The sequence below is a fragment of the Mobula birostris genome, chromosome 1 (genome assembly GCF_030028105.1).
Source record: "Mobula birostris isolate sMobBir1 chromosome 1, sMobBir1.hap1, whole genome shotgun sequence".
NCBI classification, from domain to species: domain Eukaryota; kingdom Metazoa; phylum Chordata; class Chondrichthyes; order Myliobatiformes; family Myliobatidae; genus Mobula; species Mobula birostris.
The window spans coordinates 120,854,409-120,880,311 of record NC_092370.1 but is presented as its reverse complement, the minus strand read 5'-3'; the positions used below and the strand labels follow the sequence as shown (position 1 = coordinate 120,880,311).

The 25,903-nt window shown below is 43.3% G+C and overlaps 1 long non-coding RNA gene across 1 annotated transcript in view; it reads left to right on the top strand.

The window, feature by feature from the left end:
- The window catches only part of LOC140199423 (uncharacterized), a 73,954-nt gene extending 52,807 nt beyond the window's left edge, over nucleotides 1-21,147 (top strand). Inside the window, exons 3-4 of the long non-coding RNA XR_011886415.1 lie at nucleotides 11,072-11,259; nucleotides 18,361-21,147. This is a non-coding gene — a long non-coding RNA (uncharacterized lncRNA). The remainder of the gene's footprint in view (nucleotides 1-11,071; nucleotides 11,260-18,360) is intronic.
- Nucleotides 21,148-25,903: the final 4,756 nt, after the last annotated feature.

Sequence of the window (25,903 nt, the reverse complement as noted above, 5' to 3'; positions counted from 1 at the left end):
AATTACCACATTGGCAAAACCAACGATCTGGCAACTAGTGGGTGCAAAGCCAGGGTTCTTATGCTGCAGGTCTTGATGAAAACCAGGTGTGTCGCCATCAAAGGAAATTAGGAGAAAATGGGGAATTAACGGTCGGGACCATGACAGTAGCCTCCCCTCAATGGGAGTCTCCAGGCAAACCACCAGGCTTGTCCGGATTGTCTCAATGGAAATCTCGGATGAGGGAAGGGTTCAAGATGAAGGAGTGGGGAATCCAGGTGCACTCCTCAGGACTGTATCCCTCCCAATCGACCAGGTACTGGAGACCCCTGCCTCGGTGATGCACATCCAGTATTCCCCAGACGGTGTAAACTGGGTAGTCATCGATGACCCAGGCGGGTGGAGGAGGATCAGCAGATGGACACAAAGGGCTGACAGACACAGGTTTCAGTTGGGAGACTTGGAACGTGGGATGAATGTGCATGGATCTGGGCAGTTTGAGTTTGACCACCGAGGGGTTGATGATGCTCTCGATTTCGAATGGTCAAAGGTAACGAGGGGCAAGTTTCTTGGGTTCATTCTTGAGGGGGCTGTCTCTTGAAGAGAGCCAAACCTTCTGACCAGGCCGATAATTAGGTGCAGGCATTCGATGGCGATCGGCAATCCTCCGGTTGCGGTCAGCGGAGCGGAGCAGGGCCACGCGTGCATCCTCCCAGACCTTGCGGCACTGGCGGAGATGAGCCTGAACTGAAGGCACAGCAATGCCGTCTTCATGGGCAGGAAACAGAGGGGGGTTGATAACCGAGGGAACATTCGAAGGGAGACATTCTGGTGGTGGTGCTGACCAGGGAGTTGTGGGCATACTCCACCCAAGTGAGATGGGTGCTCCAGGATGACGGGTTGTTGGTGGATATGCAGCGCAGTGCTGCTTCCAAATCCTGGTTTGCTCGTTCCGTTTGGCCGTTAGTCTATGGATGAAAACTGGAAGACAGACTTACTGAGGCTCCAAGGGCTTGACAGAAGGATCTCCAGACTTGAGAGATGAAATGGGGGCTCCGGTCAGAAACAATGTCAGAGGGAATTCCATGAAGGTGGAAGATGTAAATGTCAAGGAGGTCGGCTGTTTCACGGGCTGTAGGGAGTTTGGGATGGGCTATGAAGTGCACGTCTTTGGAGAAACGGTCCATCACGGTGAGTACGGCAGTGTTACCGTGTGAAGGGAGTAGTCCAGTAACGAAATCCAGAGCAATGTGGGACCAAGGGTGGCTAGGGACAGGTAGGGGACGAAGCAGCCCAGCAGGTGGCCGATTGGAGGCTTTTCCACGGGCACAAACAGAACAGGCAGAGACGAAGGAGCGAGTGTCAGCATCCATGGTGGGCCACCAGAAATATTGCTTCAGAAGGGACAGGGTTCGATCGATTCCAGGAATGCAGGCAAAACGAGAAGTGTGCCCCCACTGAAGATCCTGAGACCAGACAGAGTCAGGCACGAAGAGGCAACTGGGGGGGTCCATTGCCTGGGTGAGGTTGAGTGTCTTGGGCCTCGTTGACAATGGATTCGATCTCCCAGGTGAGGGCAGCCACAACACAAGATGGTGGAAGGATGGTATTGGGGTTGGGAAGGCCCTCCTCGGAGACGTATTGACAAGAGAGAGCATCTGGCTTCCCATTCTTGGAACCAGGACGAAAGGTGAGGGTGAATTTGAAACGGGCAAAAAATAATGCCCAACGGGCTTGGGGGAATTAAGGCGTTTAGCAGTTTGGATGTATGCCAGATTCTTATGGTCCGTCCAGACGATGAATGGATGTTCAACTCCCTCCAGCTAGTGCCTCCACTCCTCCAAGGCGAGTTTGACGGCCAGAAACTCCCAGTGCCCAACATCGTAGTTCCGTTCGGCGGGGGATAGACGGCAAGAGAAGAAGGCGCAGGGATGGAGCTTTTGGTCTGGGCCAGAGTGTTGGGAGTGGACCGCTCCCACCCCAGAGTCGGAGGCATCGACTTCCACAATGAATTGGCGAGAGGGGTCGGTTTGGACCAGGATGGGAGCGGAGGTGAAACGCCTCTTCAGCTCCGAGAAGACTGAGTCCGCTTCGGGGGTCCAGTGAAAAGGGGTCACAAGAGAGGTGAGCTGAGTAAGGGGTGCTACCACCCAACTGTAGTCCCTGATGAAGCGACGGTAGAAGTTTGCGAATCCCAGAAATCGCTGGAGTTGTTTGAGCGTCGTGGGTTTTGGCCACTCTGCCACCACCCAGATCTTTTCGGGATCCACCTTCACCTGCCCGCTCTCAATGATGTACCCCAGGAAACTGACGGAACAGGCATGAAACTCGCACTTCTCTGCCTTAACAAATAGCTTGTTCTCCAAAAGCCTCTGAAGGAGCTGACAGACATGGTGTGTTCCTGAAGACTACGGGAGATTAGAATGTTGTCCAAATAAACAGAAATGAAACAGTTAATAAGGTCCCTAAGGACGTCGTTTACCAGGGCTTGGAAGACAGCGGGGGCATTGGTGAGACCGAACCGCATGACCAGATATTCAAAATGACCGAGGGGGGTGTTATGTTTTCCATTCATGTCCCTCCCTTATCCTGACCAGGTGATAGGCACTCCGCAGGTCCAACTTAGAGAAAATTGTGGCTCTGTGAAGGGGCTCGAAAGCAGAGTTGATAAGGGGCAGGGGATAATACTAATTCTTTATGGTGATATTGTTCAGGCCACGGTGGTCAATTGAGGGGCACAGTGAGCCATCTTTCTTCCCCACAAAGAAGGAACCTGCGCCTACAGGGGGAAGATGAGGGTCAGATAATGCCAGCTGCAAGAGATTCATTTAGGTAAGCCTCCATTGCTTCCCTTTCTGGTCGGGACAGGTTGTACAGCTGACTGGTGGGTAGAGAGGCTCCGGGGAGAAGGTCAATTGTGCAATTGTAAGGGCGATGTGGGGGCAGAGAAAGGGCCCGTTGCTTGCTAAACACTTCTCCCAGATCGTGATACTCTACTGGAACCTTGGATAAGTCGGGGGGGGAGGCGGTGTTCAGAGGCGGCCGAGGTCGCAGTGACCTCCACTGCAGAAAGGGCTGATTTCAGACAAGTGGAATGGCAGAACGAACTCCAGCTGACCATCTTCCCGGTAGACCAGTCGATGTGGGGTTATGATGGCTTAACCAGGGATAACCAAGAACTATAGGGGCCTGAGGAGAGGAAATTAAATTGAACCGTACCTGTTCCCGATGGTTTCCGGGGAGAAGGAGAGGCAGGTGTTCTGTGCAGTGTGTGACTCGGGCCAGTAGTCTATCGTCCAGTGCCCAGGTTTTCAGGGGGGTACACAATGGCTCACAAGGAATTCAGGCTCGGAAGGCTAAGTTTTCATCCCAAATGTTTCCTTCAGTGCCGGAGTCCACTAGTGCTAACAGAGGCAGGGACTGTTGGTTGTAACACAAAGTGACTTGAAGCTGCATCTAGGGTCAGGGGACGGAAGGGAATGTTGTCTGTCTCACCAGGGTCCCCTTTCTACTGGTGCCTTCCCTTTTGGCCGAAGGGGACAGGTAACAAGGAAGTGGCCGGACTGGCCGCAGTATAGACACTCACCCACTCTCAATCTCCATAGTCGTTCTGTGGGAGAAAGGCGGATCCATCCCAGCTGCAGGGGTTCCTCTCCCGGGGTGGTGGAAACGGCCGGGTTGGGAGCTACTTGGGGTGCAGAAGGAGGGGAGAGGCTTGTTCTGGCGGGAGGTGGTAATGAGTGCCGAGAAGTGGCCAAAGGTGGTGGACAACCTGTTCTTTCTCTATGGCGTTCTTGGAGGCGATTGTCCAACCTGGTGGATAGGGAGATCAAGGTATCCAGGCTGTCAGTGTCGTCTCTTGCTGCCAACTCGTCCTTCACCATGTTGCTGAGACCATTCCGAAATACCCCTTGGAGTGCCTCATCGTTCCACCCCGAGTTGGCCGCTAACGCCCGGAACTCCATGGAATATTCGGCAACACTACGTGAGCCCTGGCAGAAAGTAAGTAGACGCTTGGCGGCATCTTTAGCACGGACGGGGTGGTCAAAGATCTTTCTCATTTCCGCGATAAAGGTAGCAAAGGAAGAGCAGATATCCGGTTGGCTATCCCAAACAGCTGTGGCCCACGCTAATGCACTTCCCTGCAACAACCCCATGATATAAGCAATCTTTGACTTATCCATGGAGTACGTGGACAACTGCTGTTCGTACACCAAGGAACACTGAAGAAAGAAGGCCCGGCACTTCCCCAAATCTCTAACATAGTTCAGGTACGTGAGGCTGTCTTGGCGGGGGTGTTGCTGACACGTAGGGGCTTGCCGCTACAGGCTATCTGGGCTGGTTAGACACGGTTCCAGGAGTGGGTTGAGTAAAATGAGTGGATACACGGTCCACCTGGTTACTGATCTGCGTGACGTGAGTAGACAGGGAACGGAGGTTCTCCATAACATCCCGGAGGAGCTGGTCGTGTTGTCCCAGTAGGAAACCCTGGCTGGCGAGGGCTTGTTGAAGTATATTCGTGTCCGCTGGGTCCATGGTGGCCAGATTGTTCTGTTGCAACGAACAAGGCGAACCCAAACGCAGGGCACAGGCACGGAGATTGAGTTAGGATGCAGACGCGGGCGTGAGCGTTGAACAGCAAACAGGAGGCAGTGCAGGAAAGCAGGAGGCAGGCAGAACTTATCTTGACATGGAGCGTAGAAAGGAAAGCGGCAGACAAAACTTTACTTAGCACGGAGAGACGGAATTACACAGGTAAACCTCGGTGCTGAAGTACAACTAAAGGCTGATTTATACTTGTGCATACGGGCTACGCCATAGGCCGGATTTATACTTTTGCGTAACCCTACGCTGTAGCGAGCATGCGTAGTTGTGTCTGCGTCGCTCTGCAATTCACCGCCAAAATGCTAGTTGGTGGTGGGGTTTCTGCGCCACTGTGTTGAGTTTCTTCATGAGGGACATGGACAAGGAAATGCATTTCAAATATTTTCAGATGTTGGCAGGTAGATTTGACGATTTGGTTCATCGTCTCCAACCATTTATTTCGCATCAGTGTATAGACATGGCGGAGGAAAGCAACCAGAAATGTGTAGGAGGAAATGCGATGCTACCAAGCGGACCAATCACAGTTGTTGCGGTCTGCATCACAGCGACGCATGAGGTACATTTTTGGGGAGGTGCACATCACCCTACGGCGTAGGATACGCAGTACCTATGATGTACATTTGACGCAGAAGTATAAATTGGGCTTTAGAATACTTACCTTGACACGGAGAGACTGAGTTTCACAGATAAATCTCAGTACGGAAGCAAAACTTAGAACACACAGTCCTAAACAGCCAGGAAACGTTAATTACCATATTGGCAAAACCAACGATCTGGCAACTAGTGGATGCAAAGCTGGGGTTCTTATGCTGCAGGTCTTGATGAAAACCAGGTGTGTCGCCATCAAAGGAAATTAGGAGAAAATGGGGAATTAACGGTCGGAACCATGGCACAATCAAAGGAAGTTAGGAGAAGATGCAGGAATTAACGTTCAGGACCGTGACATTACCACCAACTCAACTTGCAACTTAACCTTTGAGGAATCCTGCATGAGGAAACACAAGTACCTTGGCACCTCTGGTTTCTGAATTTTCTCCTGGTTTAGACAATAGTGTACATATTTTTACCTTCTACCAAAGTGCATGGTCATACATTTCCCTACACTATATTCTATCTTCTTTGCTCATTCTCCTAATCTGTCTAAGTTCATCTGCAGGCTCTCTGCTTCCTCAATGCTATCTGTCCTTCCACCTATCTTTTGGGTAGAAATTTGAGCAGAATTAGCCCATTCAACCCATTGAGTCTGCTTCTCCATTTAAGTATGGCTGATTTCTTTTGTTCTCAATCCCACTCTCCTGCCTGCTCCCTGTAAGCCTTAACCCCCTTACCAATCAAGAACCAACCCATCTCTGCCTGAATTGCACCCAATGACTTGGCATCCCCAGCCCTCATTGGCAATCAATTCCACTACCCTCTGGCTGAAGAAACCACTCTTCATCTGGCTGAAGCATTTCCTCCTTGTTGCTTTATTCTGAGGCTGTGCCCTTTCAAGTTCAACTTCAAGTTTAATTATCATTCAGCCATACATGAATATAGCCAAATGAAACAGCGTTCCTCTGGAGCAAAGGTGGAAAACACATTACCAAAAGCACACTGCAGTGCACATGGCACATAGCACAAATAGCACATACAATTACCTTCACAGAAAAAAAAAGTCATCACAAAGTGAAAAAAATATACAACCCAAGTCCATGACTAGATTGACTAGATTGATGCTGAGTTGTCCTGGTCAAACTTGTTCTTCCACCGAGCACACACCAGGGAGCAGCACCGAACGAACACTGCAGAGCAGCACTGAGCAAGCACTGGGTGGCAGCACTGCTCCCTGGGCGACTGCGGAAGGTGATACCGCGGCTTCAGCCTAGGCCTAGACCTTGCTACAACTGGGGCAATGTAGCTCCCCCTCTGTTCGTCCAGCGAATGAACCAGTGAACCGGACTGGCACTAGCGTATGTTACCAATGTCTAACAGGCTCCTGCAATCACAATGAAAATGTCCAAGACAGTCACTCACACCCTTTTTTTTTGGGGACCATGCACCTTCTTGGCACAATGGTACACAACAAGTCCAGGCAAAACACAACAACACAATAGGTCCAGCTCCATTGCTACCAAGCAACTCACTGATGGGATAGTCCTGGTGTACTTGATGTTTGTAATATCCAGCAGTGACTTGCGAATGTAAAAAGACATACGAGATGAACAAAACCACCTTTGATTGGACCCCGAGGGCTGCTGCGTCTGAGCACGCCACCATTTTACCAGTGACTTTGTATCATAGACTCTCCTACTAATGGAAACATTCTCTCCATGTCCAATCTATCCAGGCCTTTCGAGATGTTACTTCAGACAATGTGGGTGCTACACTGGGCGTGTCAGTCTGGATAGTTGTTTTCCAGCTTTTGGAGTGACTGAAGTCGCAATAAAACGAAATGTGATGCACAGCCTGAGCTCAGGAGTTACTGCACACGATGGAGAAAGGAATGGAACATTATGCAGATTGTTGGGAGGATGTGGTGTGTGAGTCATGTCCATAAGCACAGCAGGAACTATTTGGCTAGCATTCCACTCCCATTGCCATAGTCTCACATTCTTATTTATCCCAAGTCCTGATAAACTGGTAATTTGGTAAACTGGTAAAATGTTTTATTAATGTCACATGTAACAAGGTACGGTGGAAAATTTTCATTTTACTTACCGTCTTTACAGATCATTTCATCATATCAGTGCATTGATGTAGTACAAGGGGAAAGCAATAACAGAATGCAGGTTATATTGTTAAATATAAAGCAGATTATATTGAGAAAGTGCAGTGCAGGCAGACAATAAGGTGCAAGGGCAAAACGAGGTAGATGGTGAGGTCGAGTTCAACTTCAAATACTGAGAACTGTTCAATAATCTTATAACAGTGGAATAGAAGCTGTCCTTGAACCTCCTGAGACGTGCTTTCAGGCTTTGTGCCTTCTGTCGGATGGGAGTGAGAGAAGCGAGAATGTCCTGGGTGTGTGGAGTCTTCGATTATGTTGGCTACTTTACCGAGGCAGTGAGAAATACAGACAGAGTCATTAGCAGGGAAACCAGTCTCCATGATGTGTGGAGCTGCGATGCAGCATTTCGAGCCAAAATTTCAACACTTCCTGTCCCCCACAGTTGCTGCTCAACCCGCTGAGTTCCTCCAACTGATTGTTTGTTCCTTCTGATTCTACCTACTGCAGTTTTGTGTCTCCAGAAACTATCATAGTCTGACATTGTATAGTCTTTGAAATATGTATGTGTGTGTGTGTGTGTGTGTGTGTGTATCTATTATATAGATATATATACATATAGATAAATAGTATAAAATCAAGTCACCAGTTTTCAAAGTGCTTCAGAGCATTACCATTTACATTAATACAGCCACTTCAACATTAATCTTCCATTGACAGACATTTAGCCATAGCTTATGCTCTTGATATTTTAAATAGAAACGTTCTTTTATTCTGCCTTTGTGTTGCTTGTCATGTTGGTTGCGCTGTGATGGAGATAAGCATTGCAGCCAGTTTTGGAGATTTTAACAATCCCAGAAGCCCACTTGGGGTAAGCTAAAGGCAGGCCACAGGATCCACACACTCCGGTAAGCTTATTGAAATGAAATGGCTCCTGCCAGAATAATTCCCCAAATCATCTATTTTGTTATCAAACCACTGCTACATTTTTTAAACAGTGCATCAATTTGCCTTCAAGGTAGTTAATCAGGTTTCCCTGCCAGACAGCCACCCCTCCAACTCTGCAATCCCGTCTCTGCTTTCTGTCAGTTTCTGTCGAGACAAGGCCATATTCCTCAACTGTTTTTGATTTATGCAGCTTTCTGATATCCTGATAGCTCCCTCGGGATCACAGCTTATTTGAGAGAAGAGACAGAGACTACTGAACTGGTGACAGAGGTTTTGGGGAGTGGTTAGGGCTGGGTCCTCCCCATCATATTCACCCCCCCCACCCCATTCACAATAAGGTTCCTCATTTTCTTTCTCGAGTTTTAAAAACTGCAGGAGCTTCTGCTGTAAAAGAAATCAAAGATTAGAGTGTGTATAGATATGGTGCAGGGTTAAACCATCATAAGCTTCAGCAAGTTTTACCAAGCACTGGCTGGTTTATTTTGTCGACATCTTGTTTGTTTTATTTTGGTTCCTTATCGTGCAAAATTGAGTTTATGCACAAGTGCATGTATATCCAGGTGCAGTGAAAAACTTACTTGCAACAGCATCACATGTACATAGAATAATATAAGCTGCATTCACAAAAAAACATGGATTAAGCATAATTATACACTTTTTACAAGAAATTAGAATAGAAATGTCAGTTTTAGTGCAAAGTAATCAAAATAGTTGCTGTGTTGCTAAACTGTAGTGATTAGGGTTGTGCCAGTTGGTTCAAGAGCTGAATAGTTGAAGGGAAGTAGTTGTTTTGGATGTGGGGCTTCAGGCTCCTTCCTCTGAGTCTATTTCTCTACCTCATTCCATTCTACCTCCCTTTCATAACTTCTTTTTAAAGAATAGTTTCTGTGTTTTCCTTCTCTCTGTTTTCTTCAGTTGTGTCTTTTTAATTTGCTGTCTTGGATTCTACCAACAATGGTGGTGTCATCCTCAAATTCAAGATGGTGTTCGGCTGTGATTAGCCACACAGTCATGGGTGTAGAGAGAGTGGAGCAGTGGGCTAAGTGCGCATCTTTGATGTGGTAATTGCACACAATTCTTGACTCTCCACCACTGGAATGATGTGGCAGCATTAGAACAAGGTCAGCAGAATGTTGCCTCAAATTATAAGGGGAGATTGGATTGGCTGGGCTTATTCTCACTGGAACATGGGAGGCCAAAGGGTGAGCTTGTAGATATTTAGAAAGTTAAGAGGTGCAAAGATACAATAGCTATTCAGAAATCTGACGGAGAATGAGAATAACCTGTTTCTGAATCATTGAATGTGGGCAGTCAAGTACCTGTACCTGCTCCCCCAGTGGCAATTACGAGAAGATGGGCAAGTCCAGGACAGTGACAGTCCATAGTGATGTACGCCACCTTCTCAAAGCACCACCTCTGTAAGGTGTCCTTGATGGTACGGTGGGCTTCGGCTGCGGTGGAGCCAACCTAGTCTCTACCCACTGCGGCCTCTGTGCATTGGAGCCCCCAGACCAGGCTTTGATGCAACAGAGTATGGAACCAAAGTACAGGAGACAGGTACAATCACACAGTTTAGAAGGAATTGGAATAAGTACTTGGATAGGAAAGGAAGAGTCACAGTCAGCATGATCACAGTGGACTGTAAGGACCTATGTTTATACTGTCTAATTCTATGATACATTTTTACTTTACATTAAGAAAAGAACATGATGAAAGTATTCAACAGGCCAGGCAGCATCTGTGTTGAGGGTTAAAGATTTAGGCTGATGAATTATTTTTAATTCTGTAACGCCCCCCTGCCTCTTTTCCACACTCTAACCTTTCTCTTATTCTCTCCTACATATTACTTCCCCCTGGGTCCCCTCCTTCCCTTTATCTTACTGTTCACTCTCTCCTATAAAGTTGATTCTTCTCCTGCCCTTGACCTTTCCCACCCACTAGGCTTCACCAATCACCTTTCAGCTTTTCCCTCCTCCCACCTTTTTATTCGGGCATCTTCCCCCTTCCTTTTCAGTCCTGAAGAAGTGTCTCGGCTCGGAACGTTGACTGTTTACTCTTTTCCATAGATGCTGCCAGACCTGCTGAGTCCCTCTAGCATTTTGTGTGTGTTGCTTTCGATTTCCAGCATCTGCAGACTTTCTCATGTTTCTGTTAATTCACCACAGATATTGCCAAATTAGAGTGGGATGCATCTGAGAGGAAAGCTGGCATATTTTGGCACTTTCATATGCTCATAAACTGTGTTTGCCAGGCAGTAGACATTGGGGAATTGACAGACTCTTATAAAGAAGCCTTGGAGACTTACAGTATATCTGTGCTTCCTGTTGACAGTACGTACCACTCTGATGGAAGAATGTTATGCATGATATGCAATTGTATGGAACACTAGAAAATTATATTTAATAATCCATTTAAGGAGAAATACCAGAATACTGTATATATAAAGAGTGAATTGTGTTGAAATGTGAAAATCCAGTGCAACTGATGGACTTTAAATATCAGCATTGCCAATAACTACCAGATGACAATCAATGAGCCACAGAAAATGCTGAACTGTATATTCAAAGGTCCAAAACTGAAAAAAACTCACATTCAGATTACGCACTCAAATCAGAAAATTCTGGAAAAACTTAGCAGGTCAGGTAGCATCTGTGGAGAGAGAAACAGAGTTAATGTTTCAGATCAAAGATCCTTCATCAGAATGAAACTGGCTTTGATGCAATATATTAACTCACCTTCTTTTTCTTCGGACACCGAACAACCTGCTGACTGTGTCTGGCATTTTCCATATTTACTCCATTCCACTAGTAGCCAGCTTTTTCCATTTTATTTCAGGTCTCCAGCTTGTGCAATGTGTTTTTTTCTTGTGGACTATTGGAGGGTGGGCCACACCTGGCACCAGTCACCAGAAAACGATGGCAACTGCCGAAGGCTGCTCCTCAGAGAACACTGAGGCAGAAGATAGGAGAAACAATCAAAGAAGCCCTGACCATTTCTTCCTTGAGAAGAAACAACTGTGTAAGGTTCGTAAGATACTTTGGAAAAGTTGGTCTAGAAAATACTCTAGACTAAGTTGCACTGTTTGCTTTTAGACATTAAGTCATCCCAAGGCATGCTGCAGGAGCAAATACTAAACAAAACTGAGGCATGGGGAGGTGCTGGAGCAAGCACCCAAAAACATGTCAGAATTAGAGAACGAGGCATAAGACAGGAAAAGGGCAAATTCTGTTCTGAAACACATTGAGTCACAGGGTCATGCAGTGTGGAAATGGACTCTTTGGTCTAAATGGTCCATGTTAGCCAAGATGCCCATCTGAGCTTGTCCAATTTGCAGGTATTAGGCCATATTTCTTAACCTTTGCCAACATTTATCTTCCCAATGGCCTTTTAGAAGTTGTTAATGTAACTGCATCAATCGCTTCCCCGGCAGCTCATTCGGCCTGTGAGTTTGACGTCAGTGGTGGGTAAATTGATGGAAAGTATTCTTAGAGATGGTATATATAATTATCTGGATAGACAGGGCCTGATTAGGAACAGTCAACATGGATTTGTGCGTGGAAGATCATGTTTGACAAATCTTATTGAATTTTTTGCTGAGATTACTAAGAAAGTTGACAAGGGTAAAGCGGTGGATGTTGTCTATATGGACTTCAGTAAGGCCTTTGACAAGGTTCCACATAGAAGGTTAGTTCGGAAGGTTCAATCATTAGGCATTAATATGGAAGTAGTAAAATGGATTCAGCAGTGGCTAGATGGGAGACACCAGAGAGTAGTGGTGGATAACTGTGTGTCAGATTGGAGGACGGTGTGTAATGGTGTGCCTCAGGGATCTGTACTGGGTCCAATGTTGTTTGTCATATATATTAATGATCTGGATGATGAGGTGGTAAATTGGATTAGTAAATATGCAGATGATACTAAGATTGGTGGTGTTGTGGATGATGAGATAGGTTTTCAAAGCTTGCAGAGAGATTTAGAACAGTTAGAATAGTGGGCTGAAAGATGGCAAATGGAGTTTAATGCTGAAAAATGTGAGGTGCTACATTTTGGTAGGACTAATCAAAATAGGACATACATGGTAAATGGTAGGGCATTGAGGAATGCTGTAGAACAGAGGGATCTAGGAATAATGGTGCATAGTTCCCTGAAGGTGGAATCTCATGTGGATAGGGTGGTGAAGAAAGCTTTTGGTATGCTGGCCTTTATTAATCAGAGCATTGAGTATAGGAGTTGGGATGTAATGTTGAAATTGTATAAGGCATTGGTAAGGCTAAATTTGGAGTATTGTGTACAGTTCTGGTCACTGAATTATAGGAAAGATGTTGATAAAATTGAGAGGGTACAGAGGAGGTTTACTAAAATGTTGCCTGGGTTTCATCTCCTAAGTTACAGAGAAAGGTTGAACAAGTTAGGTCTTTATTCTTTGGAGCGTAGAAGGTTGAGGGGAGACATGATAGAGGTGTTTAAAATTATGAGGGGGATTGATAGAGTTGATGTGGATAGGCTTTTTCCATTGAGAGTGGGGAAGATTCAAACAAGAGGACATGAGTTGAGAATTAAAGGACGAAAGTTTAGGGGTAACATGAGGGGGAACTTCTTTACTCTGAGAGTGGTAGCTGTGTGGAATAAGCTTCCAGCAGAAGTGGTTGAGGCAGGTATGATGTTGTCGTTTAAAGTTAAATTGGATAGCTATATGGACAGGAAAGGAATGGAGAGTTATGGGCTGAGTGCAGGTCACTGGGTCTAGGTGAGAGTAAGAGTTTGGCACGGACTAGAAGGGCTCTTATTACACTTCAGGCTCTTATTAAATCTATCCCCCTCACCCTAAATTTATGCCCTTTAGTTTTGAATACTATACCCCAGGCAAAAACTGTATGCATTGACCCTATCTATGCCCCTCATGATTTTGTGCACCTCTATAACATCATCGCTCCTCATTCTCCTTCATGCCTGTTCAACCTCTCCTTATAACTCAGTCCATCAAGACATAGCAACATCCCCATCAATCTTTTCTGCATTCTTTCCAGCTTCTTTGTACAAAGGGTGTTGTAACACAATGAAACAAACCATAGAAAACCATAGAAACCACAGAAAAACTACAGCACAGAAACAGGCCTTTTGGCCCTTCTTGGCCATGCCGAACCATTTTCTGCCTAGTCCCACTGACCTGCACACGGACCATATCCCTCCATCCACTTCCCATCCATGTATCTGTCCAAGTTATTCTTAACTGTTAAAAAAGAACCCGCATTTACCACCTCGTCTGGCAGCGCGTTCCATGCTCCACCACTCTCTGTGTGAAGAAGCCCCCCCTAATGTTCCCTTTAAACTTTTCCCCCCTCACCCTTAACCCATGTCCTCTGGTTTTTTTCTCCCCTTGCCTCAGTGGAAAAAGCCTGCTTGCATTCACTCTATCTATACCCATCATAATTTTATATACCTCTATCAAATCTCCCCTCATTCTTCTACGCTCCAGGGAATAAGGTCCTAACCTATTCAACCTTTCTCTGTAACTGAGTTTCTCAAGTCCTGGCAACATCCTTGTAAACCTTTTCTGCACTCTTTCAACCTTATTTAAAGCCTTCCTGTAATTTGGTGACCAAAACTGAACACAATACTCCAGATTCGGCCTCACCAACGCCTTATACAACCTCATCATAACATTCCAGCTCTTATACTCAATACTTTGATTAATAAAGGCCAATGTACCAAAAGCTCTCTTTACGACCCTATCTACCTGTGACACCACTTTTAGGGAATTTTGTATCTGTATTCCCAGATCCCTCTATTCTACTGCACTCCTCAGTGCCTTACCATTAACCCTGTATGTTCTACCTTGGTTTGTCCTTCCAACGTGCAATACCTCACTTTAGAATTATATGAGAAATAATTGGATGCCATTGTGCAAGGGAAATAAAAGTACCTCCTACAAGAAAGCATTGAAATAGGATTACTGCATCTGTATTGTCTTCTATGATCTTGCCTTCTTTAAAGATTGGAATTGTATTTCTATGTGATATTGACTGTCCTGCTGTACATACTATTTATTATAATTCAATTCAATTCAGTTTTGGGAGGGGAGGAGATTGGAGGAGAGCAACAGCTGCAGGTCTTACATCCCCTTGATCTCTTTGGTTAGATCTCAGCTAATCCATACCTCTGCTTGTCTATCTTGATTCTGTAATCTCTTAATAGTTGGTTAAAGGAAGATCTGTTTCAGCCCATTACAGGAAGGGGGTGGGGGATTTGAAGAGGGTTCAGAAGAGATTTTCCAGAATGCTGCTTGGATTAGAGGATATTTGCTATAATGGGACATTGGACAAACTTGGATTGTTTCTCTGGAGCATTGGAGGTTGAGGGGAGACTTGATAGAAGTTTCTAACATTATGAATGCTATAGAAAGGGTAAACAGCCAGAACCTTTTCCCCCCCCCCCCCCCAGGGCAGATATGTTAAATAGCAGAGAGCATAACTTTATGGTGAGAGAAGGAAAGTTTAAAAGAGATATGTGGGATAAGTTTTTTTACAGAGAGAGGCAGGTGCCTGGAATGGACTATCAGTACATACAGCAGATGAGTGATGTTTAATTGGCTTTTAGATAGGCACATGAATATGTAGGAATTGGGGGTACTGTATAGGGATCATATGCAGGCAGAGGGGATTGGTTTAATTTGAGATAGTGCTGGGTGCAGACATTGTGCTGTATTGTTCCATGTTCTATGTTCTAAATAAACCTTAAATCAAACAACGTATCCGTTTTGGTCTCTGCAACTGATGCCCAGCTTTTGAGGAAAAGTTCCTTTGTTTCAGGTGTTCAGTCAACTTGGAAGTGAGGTGGGTAAGGGGAGGGTTGTTAAACCAGAGATAAGGAGGAATTTTTTTTAGCTTAAAAGTTGTGAATCTTCAGAATTCTCCATCACAAGAGGCAGTGAATGTTGAATCATTATGCAGCTTAAGGCAGGGATGTGTCTATTTTTGGACTGGACAGGAATCAAGTGCTTAGAGGAACTGAGCTCCATGATAGGCCATCGTCCTGAATTGTAGAATAGGTCAAATAGCCAGAACATATTCCTATTTACAATATTGTTTTGTGTGAAAGATTCTCTGACATTAACTCTCACTGGCTTAACTGCAAACTTAAATGTATGGCTCCTTGCTGTGTCCTAACCAATCAGATGAAATAATCTATCTCTCCCCAGTCACCTTGAACAGGCATTTTAATCCAAATTACCTGGCTAAAAAATTCCACATTTTGGAGAGAGCAAAATGTATTTTTCATGTGCTATTTAGGAGCGTTTTCCAGGATGTTGGCTGTAGCCTATTGATTAGTGCAACGTTTTACAGTGCCAGCAATCAGGGTTTAATTCCTGCTGCTGTCTGTAAAGGGTTTGTAAATTCTCGCCACGATCGCATGGGTTTCCTCCAGATGCTCCCACATCCCAAAGACATACAACTAGAAAGTTAGGGTGATTAAGTTGTGGCCATGCTATGTTGGTACCAGAAGCATGGTGACACTTGCGGGCAGCCTCCAGCACATGTGCTGATTGCTGACTGAAGTGGCGCATTTCACTGTGCGTTTAAAATGTGCATGTGACAAATAAAACTAATCTTTAATTTTTATCTTTAGATGCTTGACAGTCAATGAAATACTTCTGAGTTGGTCTTGCAATTTTTTTTTAGCTTATGAGAACACACAGTCCTCTTTTATTGTCATTTAGTAATGCATGCATTAAGAAATGATTCAATATTCCTCCGGTGTGATATCACAGAAACACAGGACAGACCAAGACTGAAAAACTAACAAAAACCACATAATTATAACATACAGTTACAACAGTGCAACAGTACCATAACTTGATGAAGAACAGGCCATGGTACAGTAAAAAAGTTCAAAGTCTCTCGGAAGTCCCACATCTCACGCAGACGGGAGAAGGAAGAAAACTCTCCCTACCATGCCCGACCACAGTCCAACTCTGAGCCGTCTGAAAACTACAAGCTCTGATCAGCCCTCCGACACCAAGTATCGAGCATCACCTCTATCTGAACACTTCGACCTCAGCCTCAGTCGCCAGCAGCAGGCAAAGCCGGGGATTTTGGGGCCTTCCCTCCGGAGATTCTCGAACGCACAGTAGCAGCGGCAGCGAACCAGGCATTTCAGAAATTTCTCCAGGTGTTCCTCTGCTTCTCACGTCTGACTTCATCAAATCAGAATTGTCCACGGCCCCTATTTAACAGATACAATTTCGGGAATGTGGCAGCCAATTTGTGTACTGCAGTTTCCCACAAACAACTTAATAATGAATAATCACTTTAAATCGGGGGTTCCCAACCTCCTTCAGTTAATGGTACAGGTTCATGGCATAACAAAGGTCGGGAACCCCTGCTTTTGCAGTGGTGTGTGATGGATAAATATTGGCTGTAGGATGAACACTTCTTTCTTTAAAGTAGCAGAATAGGAGAAGTAGGGAAAGAACAATGTAAAGGGGACCAAAATCAAATTACCAGAGATCTTTTGTCTTACTTACTCGGTATCTGAGTACCATAATGTGGCTTTCCTCAAGGTCTTGAGTCCTTATATTCTGATCTCTCAACTATTTTTGCTCTTCTAGCTTGGATCATTCACACAGAGAGTTCCAAATCCTTTTAACACTAGGACTGTCTACCCAGTCTAGAGATTCGGGTGAGTAATCAGGTTTCCAGGAAGTGAGGTGCAAATGGTGTTTGGTGATTATTCCATAAATCAGAAGGGCCTTCCAGTTTATTTGAGCTTGATATTTGTAAGTGTTCTAGGTGATGCATATTGTGGGAGTGGAAGGTTTTGAGTTTGATTGGAAGTATTGAAGTGGTCCTGAATTCTTTCGCTGGAAGTGATAAATTTGGGAATTTGTATTAAATGTAAGTTGAGACAGGAAGGAAAGTCGGCTGCAGAAGGAGGGGAGTTGAGACGCAGGTCGATATCATCATGAGTGAGTTGTTGCTGGGTCCAAATCTAAAGCAGGAGAGAAGCAAGAACCTCATGGACAATGGTTGCCATGTAGAGATTGTCATGACTTTTAAATTAGGAGTATTATCAATGAAGGAGTATGGTATGCTGAATTTAGCAAGAAGTTCTAGGGAATGGGTTTATAATGTGACATATTGATGAAGTCTGCACTCTTAGCAGTGCAAAAGAAGGTGCTGCAGAGTGTCTCAAAGTAACAAGCTGGTACTAAGAAGCAAGACACATAGGCCATGATTCCAGCAGTCTCAAAGATGGGGTTATAAATGAGTAGCATGACGATCACACTTAACACAATTTACAACTAACACACACTGTAGCAACACACGGCAAAGTGATTAATCTAATTCAACATAACAGATGGGATTGCTTGATATATTCATGTAACCAATAGATCATTTCTATCATAGTAGAAAAGTCCACAGTTTTTTTTCTGTTGGACCCCACCTGACAAAGATTTGCTTTAGCTTTGATTTCACCCCACCCCCACCTTCACCATTCTTCACTCTGGTGTTAAAATTTGTTTATCTAATTTCACCCCTTTCCTAACTTTAGGCTGCCCTAGTTTGTAAACTTGATTCATTATCCTCATGTAATCTCATATATTATAATACAATAAGAAATATAAATTCATATAGTTTAAAGCATACACTACAAGCATCTACTGAGGGACTGGGCAATATAACAATATAAGCATATTTGATGAATCATTACTATATTATTCAATTTTTACATGTAAACTATACGTGTGCAATTAATACAACAAAAGAATTTTGTAGTGCAAAATCGGCTTATTGTAGTAAGAAGAAAGACAAGGGACTTCACAGAGCATTATCAAACAAAATACGACACAAAGCCACATAGAAGATAACAGTCAAGTGAAAAAGGGCTTGGTCAAAAAGTAAGATTCAAAGAAAGGCAGCAAAGAGGTTTAGGAAGGCACTTTAAGAGCCTTCAGTCTGAGGCTTTGGTCAAAGCAGTCACAGGCATGGCCACATACGGCGATAAGAATGAAGTTAGCAAAGTACGAAAGGGGTAGAGCATGTTATGTCCCAGTTTTAATCCTTAATAGTGAATTTTGATGTCAGTGAAAATCAAATAACTACAGCTTTTTTTGTTTGATACAGACTTCTTGGCATCAACACACGGACATCAGCTACGTACCAGAAGCAATGTGTCCCTACATCCCCTGCCTGACATTGACTTTAATGGGTCTGAGCATCTTGACCAACACTGCTTGCTCTACCTCTGGTCTCTATGAATGACTGATGCCCTGTGTCAGGTCCTAGTTCCTTATGTTGTCTGTCACTTTAATGCTGTGGCTTACATTAGCCCCCAGGAGCTCAGGGAACCAGGCAAGGTTAGAAGGGTATTAGCCAAGTTGACATTTAGTGGCCAGTTGCCATACAACTGAGATCTGCATATTTGAAAAGAACGTTCACGCAGTGAAGTCAATAGGGTGTGGGCATCCCATTACCCACAGAGATAAGGACACTTTGAAAGAAGTTGGATAAACTAGGGTTGTTTTTCCCCAAGCACCAGAGGCGATGGGGACATCTGACAGCTTTGACCACCCAGAGGGGATAGAAATTCTTTTTGAATGGGTAGGTGGAGAGAAGAACATCAGGCCCACCAGAATATCAAGCTATCCCATGTTGCCTTGACTCGGTCTTGAGCTGTGAAAAGACAATTGGATTAAGAGTTCCAAGTGCAGGAAATTGGCCTTAAAGTTACTTCAAAACTCCACTAGCGCTTGAGGGCTCCTTTACCCCATTACAACTCACTCTATCGAGCTAGTGTGAGGGGTTTGTAGGCAAACTGTTGGAAAAAAGTAAACTGGTCATCAGAGAGATTTTGCTCCCAAAGGATGATCTGTGGCATGGTGTCCATTTACTATGTTGCCAATTCCCTTTATTCATGAAGAAACTGTGGAAAAATTGTAATTTAGTTACCACAGCCAGTGAGCATAGAGCTGAAATGAAATGTTAGTTTATGAATAGAAAGCCTTCCAAAAGTAGGAACAGTGGGCTTACTTCATGTAAAAGGCTCGTAGCAGTTCAGTAACAGTATACCATGGGGCCAAGGTTTACATGGCAAGAGCTGAAGGTTTAATCATCTACGCAAATTATAAACTCTATGTTTGGAATGTTTCAAGGCTGCTTTAAGTCTGTTGATCCATGCATTATTTTAATTATGTCTGCTAATGGAAAAAAAGGAGAAAAAAATTAATAAAGCCTCCAACAGGAAGAACAACAGAGTATATTTTCCTGAGATTTAATGATTTACAGCAACAGCTCAATTTGAGCCTCTGTTTTGTTGATGTACTGAGAAGATAAATCAGCTGTGGTATTATATTGCAAGTGTTCATGCAGTTTTGGTAAAGTGGATTTATGCTGTCATAATGTGAATAAAAGAGTGAAGTACATCACTGTGAAATTTGACAAAAAAGTGCCAATGCGAATCCCTATTGTACTCAGTTGGCTTCATTTATTACAGATTTCATACACATCTGTAGAAAAACAACCACAGATGCAAAGTAACTGTAAAAAAAATCCACACACAAAAATAAATGTAAAATATTCACACATGAAACCATTCATAGAAAAATATCCACAATCAAAAATTACCTGGAGGAGATTATTCACATACAAAACATCTGTTGGGAACTCACTATATGCTTCCATTGGAAAATATCAATGCACAGACATTCACAGGAAAATATATACATAAATATGCACACAGATCTGTAAAGAAAATATTATTTCACAAGAACACCTGTAGGAAGTTCATCACACACCAAAAGAGTCTATAAGAAGATATGCACCCAAACAAAACACTCAAGATGATATCCATACATACTCCTGTAGAAATATATAACCTCACAGAACCTCAGCAGGAAATTGTCTGTACTACAAAGCATCTTTAAGGGAATATTTGCACAGTTCTATAAATCTGTTGGAAAGTACCCCATCGATATCTTTAGGAAAATATCCATGCTTCCAGATGTAAAATAATGCTATGGCTGAACCTTCAGGACAATATTCACACTTAAAATGCCTGTCAGAAAATACCCCGACACATAGAGCCCTGGGAAAATATCCAGTGCACAATTGTCAAAAAATATCCTGGTATACAAACTTCTGCATGGGATTACATGCATGTAAAAACATTTATGTTTATAAACACATTATGCTAATATGTGTAATATAATTTACCAGGAGAAATTTAATTTTATTTTTGAAACAGTATCTCTGCAATGCTACATCACTTAGATAGAAATGTATTAAGCATTACTGCTAGTTAATTGATTCCTATGAGCTCAATCCACTGCCTACCTAAGAGAGACTGACTAAAGCTGGTAGGCATATTTCTCTCGTTGAGCTGTCTAGTGTAGCTAGCTGCTAACTTTGATGCGCGACAAAGCAATTTATATGGTAAATTGTACCAAATAATGGTTATAGTGAGTGTTATGGCTGCACTGAAAGGAAATGTCACGGTAAATAGCTGCCAAATTATGGACTGTGCTATAGTGTCACAACTGCGCTAAAGACAAATAGCACAACAGGCTACTGCCAGCACCCAGCATGACACCGATGAGTTATAGAGCAGAGCAGCAGTATGATGTGATGGTCTTTGTACTTTTATTATAAAAGAGGGTTACAGTCTGGGCCTGATGTGTGTGACATGGAAGCTGGAGTTGGTTCAATGTCAGGCTGTGTGGAGTCTGAATCTACTAATAGTCCATCGTGAGGTTACAATATGCAGAAAACATTTGTTGAGTGAAATATCCAGAACTGCTTTGGGTTTACATAACTACCTTAAAAAAGGTGGAAGGGTTCTGTGAATGCCTGAAGTGGTTTCTATAAGAGTGGTATTCATTGTAATGTTTCAACTTGCAATGCCACTTTCCTGATTAAATGATGGAAGTAAACAAATTGTCTTGTGTCTTTACTGCCAGATGGATTTAAACATCTTCCTTGCCTCCCATAAACCACATGTGCAGAGGTGATGCATCTGTTTCCAATACATGCCCAAGTTCAAAATCAAGAAGCCAAGCTCAATTTCTCCCCATCGCATTCTGATGTGACTTTTAACGTCACATGCCTATATTTTGCAAACTCACAGGTTGTCTCCTCTTCAAAGGGATAAAGTGAAAGGACCTGGTTTTCTTGCACCAGCATACCTCCAGGTTTCCCCCGGAGCCTCCAGGATCTAAAGCCCAGACTCCAGGCAAAAACCCAGAGGAAATCACTGGGGCATTGAAATATATTTTATTTTCCACTTTCTTTGAAAGATTTATTACTCATTCTACAAATTGGAGATTGAAATTCAAGTATTACCTAATTGGATCCATTCAACTGTTAGAAGAGCCCTTGCCTTGATTTACTAATGATAACTGGGCTTGGGGCTTGGAATCCATGGGTTGAAGGAAATCATGTGGAAAAACCTCCCCAAAACTGATTCACAAAGTTGACAGTCTTTCTGATCTTGTGTCAAAGTTTCATGTTGCCTAAAAGGGAAGGCCTTTACATATGTCAAAACATGCCATGGGTGGGGAGGTAGAGAGCGAGAAATGCCAACATCCCCAGTTTGGCAAGAACTGGGCACGCTATTCACAGATGGCATATTGAGTAAACTTGCTTGTCATTGGGATCCACCTAGTTTGACAGGGTGAGGAGAATCACAACCTGAGGTCACCAGACTATAAAACCACTATTTTTAACAATAACTCCATTTTTATTTTACGTTGACTATGTTAAAAGACTATAGTATTTAGAGAACATGATTCCTGAAAAAGTTGGTCAAATTCTTTCATCAGAGTCAAAATGTTATTGGATCAATCCTGTTGCAGAAAAACAACTCCACAACTAATAGTTTTAATCAATTTTACTATTTACTGGAATTACTGGTAAAATTATTTTTTGGATTGGGTTCTATTTGTTCTATCAGTGGTCTTGACCCTATTTCAAAGAATAAATTAAGTCTCCCTAGATTCCTAACCAATATTCATCCTCCAAACAACATTAATAAGAAACAACAAATTACCTGGTCATTACTGAATTGCTATTTACAGGAACCTGAAGTAAATAAATTGGTTGCCATGGTTCTGATTTTACAACTGTGACCACATTTAAGAAATACTTCATTGACCGTAACATGCTGTGGGGCATCCTGAAGGATGAAGGGTTTATGTCTTCTTGCCATGCTTATGATCCTGTGTCTGGTTTAATATGTTGAAAATTATTCTTTGTTTCTTCTTCATCTGTTTACTTCACATAAAGCTAAACACCTTGACTATTAATAGACTGTTCTCCATCGTGTATTTGAGGTGTAAGATGATCTTTCCCTCTTCCTGACTCGGTTGTTGCTAAGTAACTTGGTAAGTGTATAATTTACTCATGTATAGAGCCATGGAGACAAACAGTATAGAAACAAGCCCCTCAGCCAAACAAATCTATACCAGCAAGTTGCCTTGCTGACCTCTACCATTTGCCCACATTTGCTCCTTACCCTTCTCAAACTTTCCTCTCCCAGTACCTGTCCAAATGTGTTGTAAATGTAGTAATTGTACCAACCTCTACGACTTTTTCTGGGAGCTCATTTGATATACACACCATCATCTGTGTGAAAAACTTACCTTTCACTTCACTTGCTGGAGTCATGGCTTGCAGAAAGGAAGGCAGAAGTTGGAGGTAAATCGCCTTGACCCCAGGTCATCATTGTAGGAGTTTATCAGAATGGCCTTGGCCTGACCACCTTCATCACAAGGTTGGGAATGTGGATGACAATTGATAATTCCTGTAGCAACCTTTCAGCAACTGAAGTGCCCACATCTGCATGCAGCAAGGCCTAGACAACATCAATGAATGAGCTGGTAAGTGGCAAGTAACATTTATTCCAAACAAGCATGAAGCTAACCATCTCTCTTTGACACTCAAATGGTATTAACTCACTGTTTTCAGGTAGTTTTGTGGCACCTTGAATATTTGGCTAGACTTTTTCTAGAATTACTGTACATACCTGACATGATCTGGTTGCCAATTATGCAAGAGCTGCCTTTGCTCCTCATATAAGGTCCCTTTTGGTACACTGCAGATAAAATGGATGGGCATTCCCACAACAACTATTCCTTCACATAGATGGTTTGGGATCCACCAATGGGAAAATCACATCTTTATGCTATAGGAATACCACCACTTCTACCCTCCTGCTCAAGGTACTGACTACCTTCTCAACCCTTTAATCTCCCAAACCCAATGATCTCGACTTGACTCACTAATCTCCCTCTGATTAGCCAAGATCCAGAACTGAGGCCTCAGCCTCCTCCAGCACCATTTCTGGATAGTTAGCATATCCCCACCACCCAGCCCTGATCTTACCACACCTCACCATCCTTCCCTCCCCCAAAACTCTGACTACTAGCCATTGTAACCCACCCAGTCAACAGCCACTGGCCCTCAATCCCCACAATTCTTCAGAATGCTGGGGGCGAATTTTTGAAGAGGAAATATAATGCCCTTTCAATGGACTTGCTGCCTTTGACTTTGGCCACTACTGTAATTCAGAATTATGGACCCTTGACCAAAATGGTCTTAATGTACCTCTTGGGGTACTCTACAACTTCTGGATAGAGTCAATCCACAGGTTAAAAATACCTGATTTACCGACATCACTACATACAAACAAGCTCCCATAGTATTATTAAATTCAGAAGTCTGACATTCATACAAATGTTCATTGCTACAAATGGTAAAATTAGTTTCCTCTCTCTCACCACGCTATGTAATTGTACTACGAAATTAGTCTTTTGTGTTTTCGATGCCATTTGCTATAATGCTATACAGTTATGGTTACTATTTTGAGTGATTTTTGGGTATTTTCTGCCTTATAGACAAGATCAACGTATGGATGTCTATAAAACTGGGGCCCATTCGAATGAACCAACCTTCTCTCCACTGACGCTGTCTGCCTTGGAAAAGCTGCCAACATAATTAAAGACCACTTCCACCAGGACATTCTCTCTTCTCTCCCCTCCTGTCGGGCAGAAGATACAAAATCTTGAGAGCATATGCCACCAGGCTCAGAGACATCTTCCTTCCTTCTGTTGAAAGACTCTTCAATGGACCTCTCACATGCTAAAAGATGAATGCTTGATCTTGCAATCTACCATTGATGTATGGAATGATTTGTGTAGAAGGCATGCAAACAAAAGTTGTTCATAGATGTGACAATACTAAAACTATTACCAATTCCATTTGTTACCCAGGAGAGTCTATGTTAATGTTTGAGGTTCATTACCTTTCATCAGCACTAGGGAATGGTCAAGGCGTAAAATATTGGAACTAAACATGGATCCAGGGAAGATAGGAAGGACAGACAAATGAGAAAGTATGCGACAGGACAGAGTACTTCAGAAGGGCAGGTGATCCAAAGCAAATCGGAAGCATTTGGTTATATTAGCATCTTCAGAATAAAACTTAATGGGCTTCAGTGAGATCCGCAGTCTGACAGCCCTGTGATTGAAAAGCTCCTTAGCTGAAGTTCCCTGCAAGAAAAGATTTCAGTAGTAACTGCACTGTCGCAGAAATAAGCCAGGTTCCTCTGCAAAGGGGAGAGGAAACCACCCACTCACTCTACACTGTACATTCTAGGAGCCAGCAACAGATGATCACAACAGGTCTGCTATGTAAATTCCCAACCAACACCGCCGCAAGAAGCAAGTCAACACAATTTCAAGAAAGTTGCAAAAATTGGCAATCCAATGCTTGAGGCAGGCACCGGATCACACAAAGTCAAAGTTGAGTTCATTGCTGTATGTACAAGTGCAATGAAAAACTTACTTGTAGCAGCATCACATATAAGCAGCATTCACAAGGGTTTAATTTTTAAAAGGAAGAACACAATTAGAACAAATAAAAAAGCCCATTTTAGTGCAAAGTGATCGAAATGGCTAAACTCTTCTGATTAAGGTTGTGCAAGTCAGCTCAAGAACTGAATGTTGAAGGGAAGTAGTTGTTCACGAACATGGCGGTGTAGGGCTTCAGACTCCCGTACCTCCTCTCCAACAGTAGCTGCAAGAAGATGGCAGCACCCATGAAGATAGAAAGAGCATCAACTTTTCAGGCCAATTGCTCTTCAGCATATCATCTCATTGTGGAGCTGAACGTCAGTAAAACATTCTCCAAGCATTAGAATGGTGAGGTTAATTCAAAGGGATTCCGTTGTCTGTAAAACTCTTCAGTATCTCTGAAGCCATGAAAAAGGCACCAGAAATAATTAGTTCCTACTCAGGGCTTACTAATACAAAATAACTTGTAAGTACTAAAATCCATCTGGGACTGGGTAAATTTTAATATTGGTCAGTTGTCTGGGTTGGATCTGTCAGCCATACCAATGCCAGAAAAGTAGAAAGAAAAATCAAGCAGTAAATTAAAAAATAATTAATTAATTAATTAATTAGGTTTAATCTCTCCTCCAGATTACTGCTCACCGATGTCTCCACTTTTTATGTGTAGGTCACTAAAAAACGGGGTTATAGAGTAAAATAGCAAAGAAACAGACCGTTCAGTACAGTTTGCCATGCCAAACAAGATGCCCATCTAAGGCTATCTATCCCATGTGCCTGCGTTTGACCCTCATCTCTCTAAACCTTTCCTATCCACATACACA